Here is a 16,600-nt window from a genome sequence, read left to right as displayed (position 1 = left end):
CCCCAGAAATAAAGAACAAAGGTCCATAAGTCCCCTATGTGATTGGAGCAGTAGTGAACATCCATGAGCCTTGCTCTATTCCCTGTCTATGGGAGAGGTGGTCATGCTCTAACAGACCCATAGAAGTTAATGGTTACACATCTGCTCCCATAAATCCACAGAAGGGTATGTAATTTTGGTCATGCATGCTGTAGCAAAGCCAAGTAGGCTAGGGTTAAATCCTAGCTCTTCAGGTTTTGATTAGGTGCACCTGGTTGGCTCTGCATATAACCAGGTTAGTTCACCTTAGGCTGGGGTCACACTGCGTTATGGCAGTCCATTAAATGTACTGCATTACACTGCGGTATAATGCAGTCCGTTAACGCTGCCATAGACCCCCATTATGTGGCGCATCGCGACGCATGCCATAAAGCGGCACGCGTTTGCAACGTGCCGTCATTCACTGCCGGAGCCTCGGACACGGGCTGCAGCGTCTTAGGCTCCGTCACCGCTAGTGCTGATGAAGCATCAGCGCTAGCGGTACAGCATAACGCATATCGCGTTATGCTATAGGGTTAACGCAGCCCGTCAACGCTATGCATTGAACTGGCTGTGTTAACGCTATGTGAACCTGGCCTAAGTTAGCTGGGTGAGGCTGACCAGAGTGGATTTGTGATGGAGCTGAAGAGTGGGAGAAAGCCAGAATCCCTTTCTGAAAAGAGTCTGCACAGGCTGTGTGCACCAAGTCTCAGTGGTTGTTATGGACAATAGTCATTGTGTTTGACTAAACAGGGACTAGCTCAGCAGTGTCTGAGTAGCCAGGGTTCTATTTTGTTTAGTTATCTCCTGGACAAGGCTAGGGATTTTGTGTTTATGTTTTTTTTTGGTGGTGTGCAATCCAGTGCCTGTAAGTCATTATCTACAGTATAACTGTACTGTAATATCTTGTATGTTCAACAGGACTGGAACAGTGGAGAAAAAAAGTATATAGTCAGCCACCAATTGTGCAAGTGCTCCCACTTAAAAAGATGAGCGAGGCCTGTAATTGACATCATAGGTAGACCACAACTATGAGAGTCAAAATGAGAAAACATCCAGAAAATCACATTGTCTGATTTGGCAAGATTTATTTAGCAAATTAGGGTGGAAAATAAGTATTTGGTCATTAACAAAAGTTCTCAATATTTTGTTATATATCCTTTGTTGACAATGACAGAGGTCAAACGTTTTCTGTAGGTCTTCACAAGGTTGGCAAACACTGTTGGTGGTATGTTGGCCCATTCCTCCATGCAGATCTCCTCTAGAGCAGTGATGTTTTCAGGCTGTCGCTTGGCAACATGCACTTTCAAATCCCTCCAAAGGTTTTCTATGGGGTTGAGATCTGGAGACTGGCTAGACCATTCTAGGACCTTCATATGCTTCCTACGAAGCCACTCCTTCATTGCCCTGGCAGTGTGCTTGGGATCATTATCATGCTGAAAGACCCATTCACATTTCATCCTCAATGCCCTTGCTACTGGAAGGAGGTTTGCACTCAAAATCTCACGATACATGGCCCCATTCATTCTTTCATGTACACGGATCAGTCGTCCTGGTCGCTTTGCAGAGAAACAGCCCCAAAGCATGATGTTGTCACCCCCATCCTTAACAGTAGGTATGGTGTTCTTTGGATGCAACTCAGCAATCTGTTTCCAAACATGACAAGTTTTGTTTCTACCAAACAATTCTTCTTTGGTTTCATCAGACCATATAACATTCTCCCAATACACTTCTGGATAATCCAAATGCTCTCTAGCAAACTTCAGACGGGCTCAGACATGTACTGGCTTAAGCAGTGGGACACGTCTGGCTTTGCAGGAACTTAGTCCCTGGCGGCGTAGTGAGTTACTGATTGTAGCATTTGTTACGGTGGTCCTAGCTCTATGCAGGTCATTTACTACATCCCCCTGTGTGGTTCTGGGATGTTTGCTCATCGTTCTTGTGATCATTTTGACCCCGCGGGGTGAGATCTTGCGTGGAGCCCCAGATCGAGGGAGATTATCAGTGGTCTTGTATGTCTTCTACTTTCTTATTATTGCTCCCATAGTTGATTTCATCACACCAAGCTGCTTGCCTATTGCAGATTCAGTCTTCCCAGCCTGGTGCAGGGCTACAATTTTGTTTCTGGTGTCCTTCGACAGCTCTTTGGTCTTCACCATAGTGGAGTTTGGAGTGTGACTGTTTGAGGGTGTGCACAGGTGTCTTTTATACTGATAACAAGTTCAAACAGGTGCCATTACTACAGGTAATGAGTGGAGGACAGAGGAGCGTCTTAGGCTATGTGCACACGCTGCAGATTCACCCGCCGATTTGTATCTGCGGATCCGCAGGTAAAACCGCAGATAAAATGATCTGCGGTTTTACCTGCGGATTGGCCTGCGGTTTTCCGCAGCAGCATGTCAATTCTTTCTGAGGATTCAAAACCGCAGCTTTTCCGCAGTTGAAAATCTGCAGCATGTGCACAGCAGATTGTAAATCCCATAGACTTACATGGTGCTGTACACTGTCTGCAGCAGATCCACAGCGGCCAAATCCACAACGGATCCGCAGCAGAATCCGCAGCGTGTGCACATGGCTTAAAGAAGAAGATGCAGGTCTGTGAGAGCCAGAAATCTTGCGTGTTTTTAGGTGACCAAATACTTATTTTCCACCATAATTTGCAAAATAAGTCAATGTCAATTACAGCTCTCTCATGTTTTTAAGTGGGAGAACTTGCACAATTGGTGGCTGACTAATTACTTTTTTCCCCACTGTAAGTGGACACGGGGCAAACTCTTCCCCTACCCTCTGCCCCCACCCACTACTGGTTCAGACCAAAAGATTATTTCACCTTACAAACGAGAAATTTGCACTTTTGGTGGGTCTTTATCAGCATGTTTAGACTGCACGGTTTCGAGTAGCGAGTGTTCCTGGGATGTGCTCATTCATAATAACTGTGCTGTCAAGCTTCTTGGTCGCTTCTGATCTTCCTCTGTTCGGCATTGCATATGAAGGTGTTGCCTCTCATCATATTTTTGACAAATTGCCGATAATAAACATCTAATCTCAGGAAGGCTTGTAATTCTGTTCGAGATCTTGCACATCCTGCTTTGATTTTGTGCTCTAACGTCTTGGACAACCCATAGTCCATCCGAGTGCGGGAGAAAGCAAGAAGGTGTTTTCCCAGCATTTTACCAACATCTTGCATTTTACGTAGCGTCAACTCAATTTCTTCACAGAGTATCAGAATGACCATCTGCTTAGTGACATTTACCGTCCTTATCTGCATCTGTGTGACCTATACAGAACATAGAGTTCAAGCCACAGCAATCCCCTCCTATTGCAATGCTGACTCTTCTAGCCCCATGGCTCCTTTCAAACGCTGACTAACCTCCATGTGTCTCTGGTCACAATGGTCACTGAGTCCTCTAATTCTCTCAATATATTCATCCCATAAAACACTGGAACATCAGAGCCTGTTGCACTTTCTACCACTACCAGTCCAAATTTGAGCTCTGGCTAGCATTAAATGAAAGGCATGTGCATTCTGGGGCCGAACTCCCAGCAAGTGATTTCTTATGACCGGTCTCTCCTCTTGGATCATCCCCAGAGAGCAGGCTTCAGTAGTGTGGTTACATTTTTCTCCAACGTGACCCTTCCAAGCTTCCATTGGTTATTTTATAAGACTGCAAAGAGATTGAAAAAAACACAACCCTTTCTTAATCATAGAATTGGGTTGCATTAACGGAACAAACCATCCCAAAGATGAATCTTGAATAAAGAATACTATACACAGATGCTGGTTTATGTTGGTTGGACACCGCTTTTATTTAACCCAAAAACATACATACATTTGCTAAAAATCATTCAACATCCATGTTTATTTCATGCTTTATACTAAACAAAAATCCAAAGGTCAACTGCTGCTACACAGCGGGCCTTGCAAGTAAAATTTATCGAGCAAGGACGAGAACCGCCATGGCGGGAGGCAATCTAACACTACATTAAATTCGATTAACCCCACCCGAAAGTATTAATGCTCCTTCCAAACAATCTTGCGAACCTGATAGGAAAATATCCATCCCTATTTCGTTCAAGTGAACCCCATCATTCCTAAGTATGCCCTTATTATCCCCTTCTAGATCCTTATGTCTCACTACTACCACGCTCAAAGCCTGAACGTGTTTCGAAACTCTAACATTGAGTAATCGTTTTGCCCTTTGAGCCCTTGCTAAGTTCCTGGCCTCTTGTCAAATGGTCCTGAGAATTATTTCAGACCAGACGATAGTTCCACAAGTAAAGAAATCCTTAAATCTTGAAAGATCCTGTTTCATCAAAGCCAACAAATGTCCTACCTTTATCTTACACAAATCATTACCGCCTGCATGGATTATAAGTATTATGTTGCCTCCAAACTGCCGGCTACATTGCACGACCATCGGGAGAACCTGGGTCCATCAAAGGCCTCTAACCCCTTTCCAAAAAATTGAAACCTGTGAACCGCCAAAATTAAGTCCACCGGGACGTTCTCTGCCCAGATAATGAAAGAATGTCCTATTTCAAAAACCGTTTTTGCCGTTGTGAAACTTGCAATAGAAAGAAGAAACGACGATCCATAAAAGTGGCCTGTGGGGAAGGCCTTATTGTACACTTTGCTGCTTACAGTAAAAAAAACACCTTAAATGACGAGATCAGGGCTGATGTAACTTCTAAAACAATCAGATTTCCCCCTACCTAGTGTTTTGACTTCCCTGGGTGACATACCACACACATCTGCAGTAGTAGCCGCCACAATACAGAAAGAATTTGTCCCAAATTCCGAGACGGCTAAACCTAATTCACTAATACACTTTTTAAAAACCACTGAAAACTGATAAAGAGATAAAGATGTATTATCCCTATTCAATAGGAAAACTTTACCTTCATCCCAAGTACTGCTTTATCATTTTTACATGGTAGAATTCCGACTGCAACTCGTTCAACGACAACCATGTGCATTGTCCAAACATCCGTTTTTGACTTCTTAACACAAATTTTTAACACTGTTCCGCAGATGACCACATCCTTAAACAGAAGACCGTTTATGGAATTCTTTGCGTGAGGAACTAATTCCCCAACTGTTAATGCTCCAAAGAATGTCAAAGAGAAGGCTACTCTAAATAAAGCTATTTCATCCCCATTCCTACATACCACAACCAGTATATGCATTAAATTAACTAATAATTGATAAGATATCGGACGGTGCTTGTCCAAAGCCACCATCTCTTTACGCCATCCCTTCACTATTTGTCTCACCACAAAAACTTTTGTCACATGTTTCTTCTCATACAGTTTCAGAAAGAAAGCTACCCCGGCTAAATACGTAGACAACTTGCTCATCGATGCACCTGTATGTCTTAATTCTTTTTAATAATCTAACGTTACCGATAGCAATTCTGCTGCATGCTCTGGTACAATACCCTTCCTACATACCAACCAATCCTTTCATGCTTTTGCATGTCCTTGCCATATTTCAACCGACATTGAATTCCATACCAAAGTGACAAGTTCTTCTCTATTATGCTTCATAAGAAATTTGTGCAAGGCCAACCAACAGGATCCACTGATGGACGAAGCTCTCTGAACCCTGCACTTGAGAACGGGATAGAACATCAGCCACAACATTTTGCGATCCCAGAACATGCTTGGCTCTCAACCAAATGTTATGTTGAAGACACCTACGCACTAAATGTCTTATTAATGCTAGACCGGGGGAGATGCTAATGTTTGTGTATTGATAGCCAATTCCACAGCAAAAATGTCAGTGTAGCAAGAAATCTTTTCGTTGCCAAACTGAACACACTCATATTCATTTCAGGAATGTGACTGATCACATGCTATTGGGAATATCTCCAGGACTGCCGTGTTTCTTGTCAGACCTACCACTGACCAATACTGCGGCCATTGCCCCCTACACCATTGATTACCAAATGCTGCTGCAAATCCATCACTTCCCACTGCACCCGTAAATAGGCTAAGATCATCACACCTCCTCTTCTTGGAATAGTATTCTACCATTGAAGGCATGTAGAAATTCTCTCCAAACCAATAGATCATTCTTCATGTTCCGTGCAACCCTGATAAAATGGTGTAGTTGCAAAATATATCTATGGGGATCACCTTGCACATGAAATTCAACAAACCCAACAAAACTTGTAACTGGTGTAAAGTGGTTTTCTTAGCACCACTGAATTGAACCACGCCGAGCTGTAATTTTTTTTACCTTATCGATCGTCAACCTTAAAACCAACTGGTCTGTATCAATCTCTATACCTAAAAAGGTCAAACGTCTTAGGGTGCGTGCACACTCTGAGGATTCTGCTGCGGATCCGCAGCGGTTGTGGCCCTGCAGATCCGCAGCAGTTTCTGCTGCGGTGTACAGTACCATAATATCCTATGGGAAATGGAAACCGCAGTGCAGACGGTGCAGATTTTTCCGCGCAGATTTGCTGCAGTTTCTAATCTGCAGAAAGAATTGACATGTCAATTCTTTCTGCGGATTCTGCTACGGTTTACCATCTCCTCCATTGTAGAGGTGATAAACCGCAGGGCAAAACTGCAGGCTAATCCGCAGATAAACCGCAGGTCTTTTGACCTGCGGATTTTGCAAAATCCACGCGGATCAATCCGCAGCAGAATCCGCAGCGTGTGCTCACACCCATACTGTCCCCTCAGTTTTCTCTTCTGACAAGGAGACACCAAACTTCTGGATCAATATGCGAAAAGTATGCAGCAAATACTGACAAACCTGGAAATCACCTGGGCCTACAAACAGAAAATCATCGAGATAATGCGTTGAGTAATATAAACCCATCTCCCATTTCAGTAACCATTCTAGAAAACAACAAAACATCTCAAAATAAAAACAAAAAATAAAACACCCCATTAGTAAGCAGTAAACATGTCCACAAAATTGTCACCTTCAAAATGGCAAAATAACAAATGTAAACACTCAACATGTATGAGCAGAAGCCTAAAAGCCGCTTCAATGTTCGATTTCGACAATAAAGCACCTCTACCTGCTTCTTTGACCAAGAAAATCACCCTATCAAAAGACATGTATCTCACCGTTGCATCTTCTTTGGATATTCGATCATCAATGGATGATCCCGGAGGGAATGAGAAATGATAAATGAGGCGCTACTTGCCAGGCTCCTTCCTTGGTAGCAAAACCTAGATTTTCAAAAGGCGGGAAAAGGTCCCACCATCCTGCCAAGTGCAACCTCCTTCATCAATTTTTCCATGACTAAAACTTTATTATTCTGAACTGATTTTAAATTCAAACTGAACAATGACACTGCTGAAAACTGAAAAGGTATCCGGAAATGCTCACAAAACCCTTCCCAAAGCACCTTTGCTTCCTCCGTCTTGGGGTACCGTTCTAGCCAGTACAGAAGAACTTCCTTTTTCACCGGCGTTCTCGCTTGCACTGGCGGAACTCATTCTGGTGTTCTGCTTCTGTCTATGGAAGCACCACAACACTGCATGTGCTCCATCACATACTATACACTCATTTTTAAACTTACACGTGTCATAGAATCGGCAGTGGCCTTCGTTGTATAACCAACATGTCTCATTACGTCTTGGTGAAATTGCTACTGGGGACTGGCTGGTGGAAGAGGCACTAACAGGAAAGGACCGCTGTTGTGGGCGTTGGCCTAAAATTAATTTAATCCAAATGCCCATAGCTTTTGTTGCCCAACCCACACCTGGACATAGCGCCAGATGTCGTCGGAACTCCTCATCGTATTTCCATCATGCCAATCCCTCATTTAATTTACGAGCATTAAATATGGTGTCAGCTTAAGCCAACAATTCTGGACCTTTCTCTGGGTGTAGACAACAGATCTCATGAGCCAAAACTATAAAGGCCTGTAGCCAGTTACCAAACGTTTTAGCCACTTTAACCTTCCTGTCACTCCTTTCAAAAGAGTGCTCCTTATCGAAGGTCACCTGATCGAAGGAACAAGGGACCAAATATTAATATACTCTCCACTCTACTCCAATCTTTTAATGTTTCCCCAACCAGTTAAGTACCCAAAGGAGCCACCCCACAAAAAAAAAAAACAAATTTCAGAAAACCAAACCTTGAGACATGGAATCCACTCAAGGCTGAGGAGGAAACTCCCTGCCCGGTAATAAAAGGTGGGTTACTTTGCCCATGTTCTTGGTTTAAAACTGCTAGCACAGTCTTTAAAGCAGAGACTAAATCCTTATTTGAATTGTGTGTTAAGTGGTGTGGACAATGCCTCTAGCACGGGGCATGCACCCTACAGATGACTCCGGATCTGTGTCCTCAATGTTGCCTCAGCTGCCTCTTGGGGTTATACCTCCAGCAGTCTGCAGTTCCTTGTGGTGAGGACCTTCTATATCGCCCTCCTGCATCCTGCGGTTCTCCACTGCCGCCGACCCTTGTATATTCCTGACTGGTTCACAGCCTGTATGCTGAGCCGTGTGCTGTCCGGTGATATTATCAGTGCAAGTCTGACGTCATCTGGTCCCCGCCACAGGACTAGGGCTCAGGAGATCGAGGCCTCACGCACTGTCTCAGACGACCGCAGGGAGAAATGCTTCCCTGTACAGCTCCTGTAGACTCTGGAGGGGGTGAAGGCGATAGAAATCTCTGCAGCCAACTTATGCCCTCCTGGGCAATCTTCTCCCGTAGCTGCTATTCAAGGCTGGACATCTTCCATTTCAGGTAAAAAAGTGGCTGAATGGCCATTGGCGCCCTTTTCCTTCTTATATCCCTGTATATTACACCCATAAATCCATAGTGCAGCCCCCATTAATTCCATCATTTTCCATTAACCCCCAGGACCCAAGCAACTTCCTCAGTCATAGGCCCTTTGTTTAACCAGTTCAGGGCCATATAAACATCTGTCTCAAATTGGGCCATCTCAATTTACTCTCCACTGTGTCTGAATTCTTAGGTCAAGAACAGACTGATCTCAGAGTAGAACATCTGCATCCCAAAAAGCTCTAGGCCTTTGTTCTTCATTATATTTCAATGTTTTCACTAACTTCCTTAGCTCATTTCGGGATCCAGTTGTGAAGCGCCGGTAATGCTTTTTTCCTTGATCCCAGCTTTCAGGAGAAGCAGCTGTAAGTCAGTGGGGTTCGTTTTACTGTAAGCCATAAGCTGACCTCATAGGTGAGCTTTGTGGGGCTGAAACGCCAGAAATGGTATGTTGGAGTTGAAGCACATGTATAAAAGAGTTAGCGCTAAGAGAGAATGTGTGCCTAGTGAGTCAAATGGCAAGTACAGAGGCTTTCCATGAAAGATAACCAAGGTCTGTGCCTAAATCAGCCCTTAAGGTTTTAGAAGAGGGTATGAGAATGAGATGGAGAGCTTAAGTGACTATGAAAAATTGTGGTCCTGAGCAGCAGTGGTGGACATTTCTGGTGTTTGCTTGTGTTGGGACCAATAGATACAAAAAGATTGGAGAAGGTGCACAGTGAGGACTTCAAGAAGTCAATGTGACAAGTCCAAGTGTGATTAGAAAAAAATGCTATTGCATGGGAGCCAGTGGCTGAATTGTAGGTAATGTTTTCATCCTGTCGCTCTCCAGGTGTTGCAAAACTACAGCCCTTAATATACGTAAACTAGGCAAGGCCTTCAAGGCAGCAGAAGATGAGAAACATGGCATAATATGGTCACACAGATTGAAGGTATACATGGTAACTGGTAACAAAGATTAAGATAACCTTTTTAAAGAAGTTGTAATAGCAAGAAACAAGAGCTTTTCTTTTCAAGAAATTTTTTATCAAAATTGAAAATTCCAAAAATTTATAAGAATTAAAATTTTGGTAAAAAAAAAGGAGATGAGTGATCAAATTGTATATTTCACCATAACATGTTTTATATCTGTTTTAATTTAAAAGATTTTATTTGAATGATTAATTTTAGACTTTACATTGCATTTAGTCACCAGTCGACATCAGTAATAGACACCTAGCAACACAAACACTTACAGCAAGAAAGCCATGATGATCTTTACATATGGAGTGTCGTCTGTGCTATCTTTACCCTATCACCCTGTAATAGTGACATTATGTCATTAGAGGATGACCCACAACAGCTATCCTGAGACCGAGTCTAGGGTGAGATGCGAGAGTGAGGAATGAGAAGGTAGAAGGAAAGGATAGTACCAAGTAGAAGAAGGCAGTAAAAAGTTAGCAGAGCGGGAGGAGGCACTCAATGAAGGAGATAGACAGCAGCAGATGTAAGGCTTCGTAAAGGATAGTAATACAAGAAGTAATACACCAGCGGATAAAGCAGAACTGTCACAGCATCCAACTGGGAGAAACAGCTGAATGTGAGCAACAGAAGAAAATAGGCACAGAAGGAATACAAGAAACCAAAATTATACACAAGACAAGAACATATATTAACAACTGAATTGGAAATATTCATTCCATAAAGCTGTTCAACACCAGGTGAGATATCAGCTATATGATTATAGAAGTCTGTACTTCATGGTATAATCAATTAGAGGTGCTGAGGGGGTAGCACCATTATCTTTCAGCATTGGGCACCTGAGATATAATTTAAATGGTACAACATCTGCTGCTCAGGAAACATATGTAAATTGGCTTCTTATAACATTGACCCTAACACCGAAGAATCAACGCCAAATTATAAGAAGGGCATTGGGGTACTCCAACACCCATAAAGTGTTGAATTCACATCGGGAAAGGGTGCACTATGCTTAGTTTGAAAGCCAATTGCCCCAATTTTCTGCTGTAAAAAACACCTTAAAATTTTTATATACTCAAAATTTTGCGATTTTTGGTGTTTTTATGCCAGTCCAAGACAACTTTGCCAGAGTGAGCGAAACTGTGGTGGGACAGAGTATAGCAAAGTCCGCCCCTAAAGTTCATCATAATTTGCACCACAAAAGTGGTGTCAGTTCCACCAGAAATGTAAGAAGTGAGCAGGCCAGTTCTCAAATGCACCACATTCATTAAAAGGTGTAGGTCTGTTAATGAATTAGAGGCATCTTAGTCCAACGAACCTTTAGTCAAGACTGGCATACAAAATGCCAGTCTTGATAAATCAGGGCCAATGTGATTGGCAGTTTTATTTTTGGAGCACAATATGGTGACCCTATAATAATTTCATATTATTGTATTGTGGACACTATTGAAACAGCAATATGACACGTAACAGGGGGCAGCAGGTTGGGAAGTTGGTTTTCTAGGGAAGGTGGTGCTGCAAAAGCAAGGAGCCAAAAATGTATGTCCGAAAGTTGAGATGTCTTCAAGTAACTATTTATATCTCGAGGACTCCAACTTCTCAATAAAAAAAATGGAACCCCTAATGACCGTTTGGCAACTTTATGCACCAGAGAAGAGTTGGCCATTATATGCGTGACTGTCATAGCAGGTCACAAGGGGTGAGGGTTTAGGAAGCGGATCGGATACCCCATCAAAAATATTGTGAATCAAGGTATCACCACCAATGTTAATTTTGCACTGAGAAGTGTACTTCTTGTAGTGGAAGTAAATTGAATAACACACAGATTTATTAGATTTTTTTAGATCAATGCGGTTTCAACAACCGAGTTAGTTTCTTCAGCCATGCAGGAATAAGGTTGAAATAATTACCTGGGGTATACCACAGACATACTGCCACACCCACAACTACAGTTAGTACCACCACCATAGCACAAATGTGATAAATACTCCAATATATTCTCACATCATAACTTTATTGCTTTTTTTGCAAAAAAAAACATTTATTTTCAAGGTTTTTTGAAAAATGTGGCAAAATCACAATAAATTTATGATATATGGAGACAATTGAATTCCAAACTGGGTATCGATAAGGTACTATATAGACTTGTGGCATGTACCCAAAATGAGGAAAAATGTAAAAAAAAAAAAAAAAAAGGAAACCATCATTGTTGCTTAAAATACAACTCCGTTTTGTCCCCAGTATGGTCCATAGCAACCAGCCAGAGAATTGTAAAACATGTGTTGGGAAAACAAAACTTTACATTTGGTTTCTATGAGTGACAAATGGAAACGTGACCAAAACTATCGATGTACTTCTCATTAATGTGGCACTAACATGGTACCCATAGCAGTTCCCAAGTCATAATGCATAACAAGTGTAAGCCTATTCATGCCAAGCAGAAACAATTGGGTAAGATTTACTGCGTAGAATGTGTCAGAATTCCGACTTCATTTGTGCAAAAAAGTTCCTTACAGCACATTTATTACATTTATTTTTTTAACTTACTCATGAGGGAACCTGGCATGAAATACAGCAGTGCATGCCAGCATTTTTGCACCAATTTTTGGAACAAAGTAAGCAAGCCAAAAAGTGTTGAAAATTTTAGCAAAGTATAGAAAGATGGCCCATATTTACCATCCAGAATGAGATATGGCAGATTATTTTCTGTTGAATTATTGAGGAAATCCATCTGAAATCTGACACGTGTAAACAACCGAAATGTATACAAAGAAGAATACCTGTCCTATAAGTGGGTCGCCCTCCCAGGGCTGTGGGGTACTCGGTACCGGGCCGGCAGAGGCGTATCTAGGCTTTCTGGCACCCGGGGCAAGAATTTGTTTCGGCGCCCCCCAAGTACATATGCGACTTGCACAGTTAGTCATGTACCCACGAGCTGCTCTCCCTAATGCTCTCAATGTTCAATTAAAAAGCTGAAAGCAGGATGAGAAGCTCGTTGTCACAGGACCATAACTATGAAAATCGCATATGAGTGAAGTGTCTATGTGATGACTACTGGAACCTGCAGAGCTGAATCCTGACATTGCAGCTTCTGAATTCTCACAACTAATGCCCTGCACACATTTAGGATTCTCCTTTGCCGATGTACAATCAGCACAGCACAAGTATGTGATTTATATACTTCTGGCCACATTCTGACTAGACGTGTCCGGCCTCGCTCCGTTCATTTCCATTGAGTGAGGCCACACATGTCTAGTCAGCATGTGACCGTATGTATGTATATTACCGGCACAAGAGAATCCTAACAGCGTACAGTGAGCACTGTGAGGATTCAGAAGTCTGCAATCACATAGAATGTCTGCAGACTCATCACCAACCTGGACAACCCCTTTAATGTTCCTAACATAAATAAAAATAAGAGAATAAGTCAGTATCACAAATAACATTTACCTCCAGGTACCTTATAGATGACGTCGTCTCTGGAGTCGTCCTCCTTCTTTTCTTCTTCTTGTCCAGATCCCATGATGCGTTTTCTCATCCACATCTCGTCTCTGCAGACTTCCATCTTCTCCGGTCTTCTGCAGCAAATCTCCACACGATGCCCTTAAGGATAGAAGTGTCATTATAATGCTCCTAAATAAAAATATCTGCAATATACCGTCACCTCACACTATTCCCCTTCATCCTCATACTGTCTCCTCTATCATCCCACCTGTTCACCATACTGTCTCCTCATATATTTACCCCCACATTCTCTATACTGTCTGCTCACACATTCCCCTGACTCCCCATACTGTGTCCACATACATTTTTCCCATCGCTACTCATACTGTGTCCACATACATTTACCCGTTCACACCCCTGTCTGCACCCATGCCCCATACTGTTTCCTCATACATGCCCTCATACATACATATTCTTCATTGTGTCCTCAAATCTCCCCACACATTAAATCCCCCCACTCCAAATCCCCCATCCCCAATCCGCCACACACATTAAGTACCCCCATCCCCACTCCAAATCCCCCCACACATTAAATCCCTCATCCCCACTCCAAATCCCTCACACACAATAAATAACCCCCCATCCCCACTCCAAATCCCCCCACACATTAAGTATCCCCCATCCCCACTCAATAACCCCCGTCCCTACTCCCAAATCCCCTCACACATTATGTACCCCCCACACATTAACCCCCATCTTCACTCATTAACCCCCATCTCCACTCATTAACCCCCACATATTAACCCCCATCTCCACTCATTAACCCCTCCACTCATTAACCCCCATCCCCACATTAACCCCCACACATTAACCCCTATCTCCACTCATTAACCCCACACACATTAACCCCCATCTCCACTCATTAACCCCCATCTCCACATTAACCCCCATCTCCACATTAACCCCCACACATTAACCTCTATCTCCATTCATTAACCCCTCCCACATTAACCCCCATCTCCACTCATTAACCCCCATCTCCACTCATTAACCCGCATCCCCACATTAAGCCTCCATCTCCACTCATGAACACCCCCCATCTTCGGTGGTTCTTCAGCTCCACAGAGGAGCACACTTACCACCAGCGTTCACTCTGGGCACCGGGGAGTGATGTCAGCAGCGTGATCACATGACCTGATCTCGCTGCTGACGTCGCTCTGACCCGGCGCTCTGGTCAGAGCTTCAATTGTACTGGCGTCTGTATAGACGCCAAGTACAACAATTGCTGCCTGGGAGCGGGCGCAGCCTCCTTCTCTGCGTCGGCTGTCAGATTGACAGCCGACACAGAGAACAGCCGACACACAGGACGGGGGGCGGCAGAACGCAGCCACCGGGGGAGACACTGCAGACCTTTGCATTAGGCGGCCCGACTGCGCCCCCCTGCTGGCTGCGCCCGGGGCAACTGCCCCGGCTGCCCCCCCCCTGGATACGCCCCTGGGGGCCGGTGTCAGCGGGATGTGTCACAGCAGCTGTGACCCGGTCTGTGGCCCTGGGCGCCCAAGTAATGGGATAATGCTTATGGTGGAATGTAGTTAATGGTATACTTCGTGACACCACCTGTGGTGTTCGGCAAGTGAGATGTAAGGCCGACGCTGCAGACAGATCCTCTGGGACAGATGGTGTGGTGCGGCAGTGATGTTATAGCCCTCCACTGGCAGGGCTGTTGTCCCAGGGCAGAATAGGTGAAGTGACACTTAGATGGTGTAGTGTCTGGCGCAGGGGATGTAGCAGTGCCAGGCTGGCGGATGCAAGAAGGAATGGAGGACACCAGGGCATGTAGTTCCAAAGCTTTACTCACAGTCTGTAGTGCCCACTTCTGTGCCGTGTCCTCCAGGTCAGGGACTCAGTCAACCTCCAGGCAAGATGGAATCCTCCCTTCCAACACTCCGCCAACTTATGTACCTTTTCTGAACGTCTCCTCTATAGCGCCTTTAAGTGTGAAGATCTCCTAGTACTGAATTACACTGGAGTTCGTCCTATCAGATGTTCCCAAGAACTCTACTTGTACGGCAGACAGCTGTAGCCTGCTTCAGGGACTCCTTACTCCTGAGCCCCGGCTCTCTATCCATGTTGCTGTTGTGCCCCAAGTCTTAGATGGGAGTGGTGCATTTACAGCCCACTACTCCACCGGTGTCTGCTGCAGGACCATTAGTGTCCATACAACCTGCGCTTAGAACTTCTAGGCAGGGTTCTCTCCTAACCCACGTCCTCTGTGTTCCCTCTTCTCCTACGTTCCGTACTTGTCTTTCTTTCCTATGGAAGCTCAGGCTTCAGTTCAACGTCTTACGCCTTCTTTCCTTTCCCGTGCCAGTAGACCCGGGTCACTCAGGCCTGCTGCAGCACTCCTTCCTCCATCCCTCTTCCAGGGATCTCCTTCCCTCACTCCTCTCCGAGTGACTTCCTCCCTCAGACTCTCCCGTCTGACTGACTTCACTGACTGACTTGTAATCCTAAACCTTCCCACTCTTTTATGTATCATCAACTCCACCCACCTCCTAGCACGTTTAGTGTTCTTAGCAGGGAACCACCAAAGGTGCTCTGCTTCTCTCTAAGCAAGGAGCCGCAATGTGGTTTTGCTGAACTACTCTATTGTGTGGGGTGCGAGTGTTGGAGTGTGGTCAGGAGTTCCCACCTAACCTGGATGGTGGGGCACCACACCTTAGGAGAAGGTGCAGTACCTCTGTGGCGACTGAGCCTCAGAGGCACCACATACCCCCCCCATTAAACACAGCACGTCCGCGGGCTGCAAGGCAAACAAAGTTGACAATACAGGAATATACAAATTTTTATAAAGCTGAATAAACATTTCTTATACTAAACTTCCCAATGTGAGAGGCACGTATTCTTGAACGTTGCAAACAATTCTTAATTAACTATCTAAAATTCTAAGTCAAAAGTGCAATTTTCCATACAATACTCAATTCAAAGTGCTATTGTCTGTTACTCACTATCACTTCAGTATTCTTCATCAACACATTTCTTTTCACATTTTCTACTCTTAACTCTTAACTCTGAGTGACAACCGTAGTGCCATTTTCAATTCTTTATTAGTCTCTATCCAAATCTCTCATCTCTTTATTAAAACATTCTATATAAAAGTCATTTACTCTCATAAGACACATCATTATCAAATACTTCACATTAAAATGTTCAATTATTCTTGGAAGTGCTGAACACTGCTCCCAGCCGGGATCTTCGCAAAGTGTCCTATGTAAAACCAAGAGAGGGCACCTAAAGAGGTGCAACTATTTACAATTACAGTTCTGGACCATTCAGCGTTCATGATCTCTGCAGTTCAATGGAAAGGCTGCCAACAAAACAGGGCAACACTGGAAAAAACATGATGTATAAACAAAAATAACT

The sequence above is a fragment of the Dendrobates tinctorius genome, unplaced genomic scaffold, assembly GCF_039654945.1.
Source record: "Dendrobates tinctorius isolate UK_male_01 unplaced genomic scaffold, ASM3965494v1 ptg000020l, whole genome shotgun sequence".
Lineage (NCBI taxonomy): Eukaryota > Metazoa > Chordata > Amphibia > Anura > Dendrobatidae > Dendrobates > Dendrobates tinctorius.
This window is presented reverse-complemented; position numbering follows the sequence as displayed.